The sequence below is a fragment of the Pygoscelis adeliae genome, unplaced genomic scaffold, assembly GCF_000699105.1.
Source record: "Pygoscelis adeliae isolate BGI_AS28 unplaced genomic scaffold, ASM69910v1 Scaffold306, whole genome shotgun sequence".
NCBI classification, from domain to species: domain Eukaryota; kingdom Metazoa; phylum Chordata; class Aves; order Sphenisciformes; family Spheniscidae; genus Pygoscelis; species Pygoscelis adeliae.
The window spans coordinates 1,791,005-1,798,850 of NW_008825072.1; positions in this window are offsets into that span (position 1 = coordinate 1,791,005).

Here is a 7,846-nt window from a genome sequence, read left to right on the forward strand (position 1 = left end):
CTCTAACTCCTGCAAATAGAGATGTAAGAATAGCCAAGTTTGGTGGGAAATGATGTTTTATCCCTCACAAAGTTGTAGCAAGAGCAGACCTCCGGAGAGGGCAGTTGATCGACTGCACCAGCTTCCAAGGAAAATGGAGCATCTTCCTTAAAATTTCTGTTGTGCCAAACACTTCAGTCTTGGGGTTTTCTCTCCTGCTTTCGTTTTCCTGACTTTGTCAAATCAGCCCCAGTGACCGGCAGAATTCTCCACTTTTTCAAAACCAAATGTATTCATAGGAAGTAGACTTTTGGCTGCTGCTTTCAAAGGAGCCTGATTAAATTAAAACCACCAAAGTGCATTCACTGTCTCCAAAAACATCCTTTGAAAGTCCCAGCTTTCATTTCTTGTAGCCTGTCACCCAAACTAGGGACACCAAAACAAAGCTCTAATTTTTCTCCCCCCCCTTCCTCATAAAGCTATATTCACCTTTTTTTTTCTGCCTCCTGCTAACCTCAGCACATTTGTAGGCTATGGAGTTGCTGTGCCAGAGCAGAGCAACTGCAAATTTAATTAACGCCCCTTCTGATGTTGTTCCCTGGTGCCAGTCTAGACTGAGCTGATGAAGTGAACAAGGGTGGTAATTGGCAGTGAGACCAGATCTGGACTTCAGCTGTTCTTTAAGTAATAAAAGATGTCCGTGAAACTGCAACTCATGTCAGTGGGTGTTTCAGGCAGAGAACAGAGGGTCGTAGTCGCTCTTGTGCCATCCCCGGTAAGATGGGCATCTCTCCTCTGCCCGGGGAACGTGGGGCTGGAAAGGGCAACATCAGCTCGGATCCGGGCAGATACAGCCTTACCGTAGGTCTCGATGGATACCACAGCATCTGCCACAGGAAGGTCAAAACACGTGGATTTATGCCCTGCTTCTGCAAGGTGGGGACAGGGAGCGCAGGAGATAAGCTCGCTTGATCCAGTGCTAGATTTGCCATGATCCTCCGGAGGGAGACGAGACCTTCCCCGCCGAGCCACAGAGGGAAACTTTTCCCTGTGCCTCAGTGCAAAAATTCATTTTAACATTCACCGCCTTCGAACGTCTCAACCGACCCTGGTGCCTGACCCCCTTCATCCCCCGTGATATCGCTGACATCCTCACAGCAGGCTTGGAGCAGCTACCAGGAGCTTCCCAGACGGAGCATCTGGCACGCTGTTAAAACCATGGACATCGGGATGAGGCCAGCACAGCCCAGAAAGCAAACTGGGAGAGGAGTCGTCCGGATCTCCATCAGTCCCTATGGATGTCTGTTCAGTGTCATCCTCGTCTGCCTCTGCGTGGTGCAGCAGCTGGTCCTGGACCAGGGCATGAGAATATTTCTTATGTGGCGGTTATTTCTCCCACTCTGAATCAGAATGAAAATACCTAAAATTTAAAAATAAACAAAAGAAAAAAATATATTGCCTTAAATACATATGAGCCCTTGAAGTATTTTATGCCAAGTTTGGGTTTTATCTTCTTATGTTCAAAATTAACTAAAACATCCACGATGGGAATAAGCTGACAGGTAAAGCCAAAATTGATTTGGAAATGCAAAAAAGCAAGAATTTAGGCTCCTGGCTTGCAGAAGTTTAATAATGAATTATCCATCAAAACTGACTCTTTCCTGGAAATTGTTTTAATGCCTCTGGGCTTTTGGGCTTTTTCTGACAAAAAGAAAATAAGTAAAAAAAAAATAAAAAAAAACATAGGGAGAAACTCCTGATCCAATTCGAGCCTGTGTATGTAGTGGGAAGACCGAAGGGAGCAATTCTGCATCATTCCTCTTTGAATTTTACAAACCTGAACATTTTTTCAGGTGGGAAGAACTCCTGCAAATCTCCCCTGATTTGTGATGGAGAAGGTGAGTTCTGCTTGTTCCGAGCTATTTAGGAAACTGAAGTTGTTGATGGAGTCTCAGAAACAAAATGGAATGAGGTTTCCCTCCTCTCACTGTCCAGGCAGAGATCTGATCCATTTTAATAAACATTGCAGTTGGATATAACACAGTTTCTTCCATCACAGGCATAAAATGCCTCAAGTGTAACCCAGAGATCCTACCCCGTCACATAGCTTTTTTTTCCCCCCATAATAGTTCTTCTATCTATCCTCTCTGGATGCTGCGCCAACCCGGTGCCGGGGCAGGGCATCCCTGCTACAGTTTCAGCCACAGGGAGATAAATGTAAAAAGAGAAGCAACATTTTGTGTTTGGTAATGCAGATGATCAAGTTGATTTTTTAATGCATGAAAGGAATGCCAAATAAATGCACATCATGGCACAGAGGCTGGGAAAAGGATACGCCCAGTCCTCTAAAAACAGTGATGGAGAGACTGGGGAAAAAATCTCCCTAATTCCTATTTTGAAACAGATTATGTATCTGGAGATTTCCTCTGCCAGTCTTTTCCCCTTCCTATGGCTTTGCTTACGTTGCCTCTCCTTGGTGAACCAGCTATGGCTCCAAACCCTACTTACTGAATTTTTAAAGATTTTAGCTACGGTCCTTGCAGGATCAGGGCCCAGGAGAAAACAGGTCACAATATTCAGGCTAAGAGTTTGCAGTTACATTTCTTCTACTCTGCAAGAGAAGTCTGATAGGTATTAATAAAATAAAGGAGGTATTTAAACAGTGCAGGAGAAATACTAAATACTACCAGCGAGAAAAGATCCAGTAATGATGCTGGGAGACAGAAAGGGAACCTCTTTTTTCCCTTTTTTCTTCTTTTTTATTTTTTGGCAAACAAGTGGAAATATCCTTGATGGTGAAACGGGCATAGAGAGAGAAGTTTTGCCTGTATTTCCCCCACCATAAATCATCATTTGCTGTGTAGGAAACACAAAAATGCTCCCAAACATGAAAATAACCATCAACAAGCAGATCCCCCCACATCTCATTTCTCATTTAGGTATTTCACCATGTGAAGAATTTTAACCAGCTCTAGGTTTCTGTTGCCACCGCAGCCAGCCAAAGAGATGCTCATCTTTGCTGAAGAAACACCAAAGTGGGTGGACACAGAGGAGGGAACTGGAGCTATTTCTGTCCCCGTGTGCCACGTGTGGTACTTCCATTGACACGACAATTTTGAGCAACTTCAGGACACTTCTGAAGAGTTCATACGTAAAGGATTAAACAAACCTCTGTAGAAAAGAAATGCAAATTCAAATCCAACATATTCTATTAGTTTAATTACAGTAGCTATGAAACATAACTCAATTAAGATTGAAAAAAGTCAATTACAGAACTTTCCTGCTGGTTTTTACAAGCTGTGTTGATTTTTCTTTTCCTCCCTCCTTACCCCTCCATGTGCCCCTTGCTGATTTTTTATGATCACACATAGAGCAACACAATACATCTCCTGTGTTTTCTGTCGAGTGAAAACAAAGCTATTTCTCTGAGTAGGTCTGCTCTCAGTCCAAATCCATAGCAGAGGAATAAGAAAAGGTTGGTGCAATAAACAAACAAACAAACAAACCCAAACAAACAAATTTCCAGCAAAGCAAGATCAAACAAAAAAAAATCCCCCACTCTGATGTGTGTGTGTGTTCGACTTTCCCACCGTGTTACAAAACAGCCCAGTAATGATTCATGCCCTCTGTTTTCCACAGACTTTGCAGACGCATTGTTTCATTCCCAGCTGCACAGATAGCAGCGCCTGTGTTGTCCCCTGCTTTCTCAGGCTGTCTGGGGAAGAGGTGCAAAAGCTGAGATGCTAGTGTCACCTCTTCTGTGTACGGGTGCCTCTCACTAATGAAGGCTCTCATTAATGCCAACACTCGAAAAGTAGGACCCAGCCACTGCTCTGAACTGCTGTGATGCCATAGTGGAATAATTGCACTGATTTCAGTGGAGCAATGCCATAGCTAAGGACAAAAGTTAGCCCCAGAATTAATTTGTAAAGAATGTAAGATTTGTCACATACTAACAGAAACATACAATTTTTTTTTAATAGCCTCGGCTCCAAGCTAAAAACCCTTGGCAAAAGCTGTCTGAGAAAGACACACATTAAACACATAGCAAGTTAAATAGTGCATCCGGTGCCCCATGAATGGCCAAAACCTTTTCTAACCGCTCTAGCAATTGAGCAGGGCCATCTCATACTGGAGAAGTTTAGATGTGTCTGCGCAATGGAAAATAACTTTTTGGTTTATTTTCTCATGCCAGGAGGCAATCAATTTATTTTTTCCCAGCTTCTGACCCAAGGCGTACAGTTAGCTCCAAAGTGTAACCGTGTTTGTGTGTCAAACCTATCTTGCAAAGGAACAAAGGCTTTTAAAGGAGAACAAAAAGGAAATCAAAGTAATATACTGTACAGATCGCTGTAAAATTGAGCTGTAGTGTAAGACCTTGTGCTTTAGAATTCACTATTGAGGAACTCAAATGTGTATCTTATTTATTTATTCTGGTAGGTAAAAGAAGAAAAAAAAAGAGTTTATATTCATTTCCGAAAAGCTGCAGCATGATGCTATGTACCAATTGTGCCAGTCCTGCTTTCTGTAAAATTATTGCCTGTTTTCATACTCCGCTAATAAAAAAAAAAATCAAGAAAAATTTATTTTGTGAATCCTTCATTAACAACTACTCAAGCCGATCAGCAGGGGTGTCAATGCAAGCAGGCTGACCTGTTTTGTACCGGAGTCGTGTCACTGGTGGGCTGTGAGGCGTCTTCTAGTGCAGAAAACCTGGACACGGGGTGTGGGTCAGGAAACGGTGCCCACATCGTGCTCCCCTGCCTGGCCCCACGGCACCGCCACGTCCCTGCCGACGGTGGCAAGTGCCATTGCCTGTCAGCCGGGGGGGGCTGGGACGGCACAGAAAGGTCTGCGTGAGAAGGTGCAGAATAATCAGCTTCTTGCTGTTGGGGTCACTGTCTGGGGTGGCAGGTGAAAAGCCCCCTTCGGCTGCAAGACGCTGAAACAGTTGCTGCAGCACCTTGTGCAAGGCAAGCACAAGGGGTCTGCTCTCTCGTCATCTTCCAGCACAAGCCAGGAGATAAATTCATGCCTGATGGGGTGGTGATGGGAAAGACCTGACCAGAGAGCTTGTCTTTAAAGACAGTGGTGCAGGATAAATGTGACCATTCTCAAATGATCGGGGCTTTCCTGCAGTTTTGGAGATGTTTCTGTTCCTTTGACGGGAGACTTGTTCCCTTTTCTAGGGCAAGCAAGCCACGGTGGGCTGTGCTCGAGAACATGGCAGACATGCTTTTACAAAGCTCGTTCCTCTACATTGCTGCTCCCTCAGGGTTAGTTTGAACATAACCTACATGGCGAAACTTCTGTTTGGGCAAGAAGTTGCTAGCTATGTCAAGGGCTTTCCATCTTGGCTACAGGCCTAATTTGATGCCTGATGAAGCTGATGGGAAAAAAGATATTTTTCTGAATTTATTGAAATTTTCCTGAAGTCATCTGATAATGAAGGACTTGAAAAAGAATCAAATTACTCAATTTCAGAATGTCATCCCTCACCAATATGACTTCCTAGTTTCTTTTCCAACTGTAGAAATATTGTAGAGGAAAAAGTAGGGAAAAAGTCATTGGGAAGAAAAAGCATTTGTAATAATGATTAATAACTTTTCTGACAGTCTCAAGAAAAGTGACTTTCTCTTAAACCAGGCAGACAGCCAGGAACAGTGGGAATATGGGCAGAGCCTGGGAACACCCCTGCCTGCAGTATTTTTAGTTCTAATTCTTTTGTCCCGGTTCCATCAGTGCCTTCGAGGACCGTTTGATCACATGCACCCAAAATATCAGCCAGCCACAATTGTCCTAGACTGCAACCGTTGCTGCTTGTTTCCACAGTAAGGGGAATATTAATCACTAGATTTTCTTTTTCACTGCAGTTACAGGTTTGCTTTCAGTATTAAAAACCCTGTGGATAAGGAGAGCCTGTGACCTTCAAGGTCACCAAGTAGCTCGGTCAATTCCTGCCTCCACCAAGAGGGAAACGAACAGATGAGCTATGATCACGTCGCCGCACGTGGTTATCTGCAATTAACGATAAGACCCAATTTTGTCCCCTGCACAAGGTCAATGAGGTGAAGTCAGCCACCTGCTAAAACTGGAACCCAAACTTGCAGGAAGTTAAAGGTGGTGTTTTGGCCTTAAAAGCCATGTCCGAAAGTTATCGGGAGGTTTGTTCCAGAAAAATACAATGTGAGGGGAAAAATAAGATTTGAAAGAGCTCCAGAGCTCAGTATTAACTGCACATGTGGCATTTTGATCCATTTCCATAAAGCATAACATAATATTTGCTAAAGAAGGAGGAGGAGGAAGGAGAAAAAAAAGACCGCAGTTAATATTCTCCTCTGGATCCCCCATTTGCTGATTACTCTGCAAGCTGTGTAATTGGGTGTCTCTGGCAATATGATGAAATGTGCCACAAACATCAAAAAACGGTGCTATATTAAATCTGCTTTTCATAATCTCTTCTCATTTCCCAGACCTGAGACATTTTATTCAATTTTTCCTGACTAAGTTGATATGTAAAGCCATATAAACAGATCAATGCAAATAAATACATATATATTTTTCAAATGCTCATCGAAATGCACTCATTACAAAGATTTGCATCAAGGCTCTCTCACACCACTGTTAGCCAAAGAAACTCATTTTTTTAAACGTTGCATTATTTTTAAGAATAGTTTATGGAGCTACAGGCTACTTCTTTGTATTTCATTAACAAGCCCAACTCTATCTATCATGTTTCAGCCTTATCTTACCTGATTAGAAAATCATTTCCCTATTTGCATTAAGGGCAAAAATCTATGCAAAGTCACCATAATGTTATTCAAGCCCCAGAATAGCAGTGCAGATCCTATTACACACTGGGGCTGGCTCTGTTTTGAGGAGCTGCAAGTCCAGAAGGGACCATGCTGGTCTTCTATTTTAACCTGCTGCAAGGCACATGTCAGAGAAACCTATCTCGCCTTTGACAAAGCAAATATTCATAATGCCTAAGTGACTCAAATACCTGCAACTTTTGTCTGTGTATCACTTGAGGCTTTTGCATACATTTTACTTGGTGTCTTCAGGATTTGTAGCCCTTTTTTTTGATGAAGGCTGGCTTTTTGCTCAGCCCTGGGAAATTCTTCAGCTCCATTCCTCTGGTCTCTCCCACCTCCAGGTATGGTCAGTCCAGCATCCCCAGGCAAGTGTGACTGCCTGGTGGGGTGAAGCCCAGCCTCCCCGCCGTCAGACTGCAGCTGATCCTTTGCCTTTTGCAGTTGATGGAAGAAAATACTTCCATTCCTGTTGTGGCAGGATAGTGTCCAAGTGCAGAAGTGGTAGGACTGCACCTTACCTACACCAGGCTTCCCAGATTAGACCCAGAGCCTGAAAGGTGTTTAGCTGTCTGACTTCCACAGAAATCAACAGGAGTCAGTGAAATAGTTTTCTCCAAGCCCTGATTTACCAAGGACTCATCCGGGCAGTTCAGCCAATATCTGTCATTAGTCCCAGTCTCACCTCCATGTTGCAGGACTGGAAGCAGGGTGTCTGTATTGCGCCCTTGCAGTTCTAATACTGGTGCTTTTTCACAAACATGCACTCCGAGTTGTTTTTCTGCCGGGAGCTGGGCAGCACTGGGACAAACCAAGTCCATTTCCCAACTTTGCTTTTCCTGGAAGCCACCAGCACAGTGGCCATGCTTGCAGACCTTCGAGCTTTCAGCAGCGTCCACCGTGCAGGATTGCAAAGGCCACCTGGTTAGTCAACACTCAGGGATCTGCCAAACGAGCTGGCCCTGCCCAGTCAAAACTTTTACGTACTGTAGATGGGAATAAAGTCCCTGTAGTGCACATAAAAAATATGTTGGGGAAGACAGTCTGGGTTATTC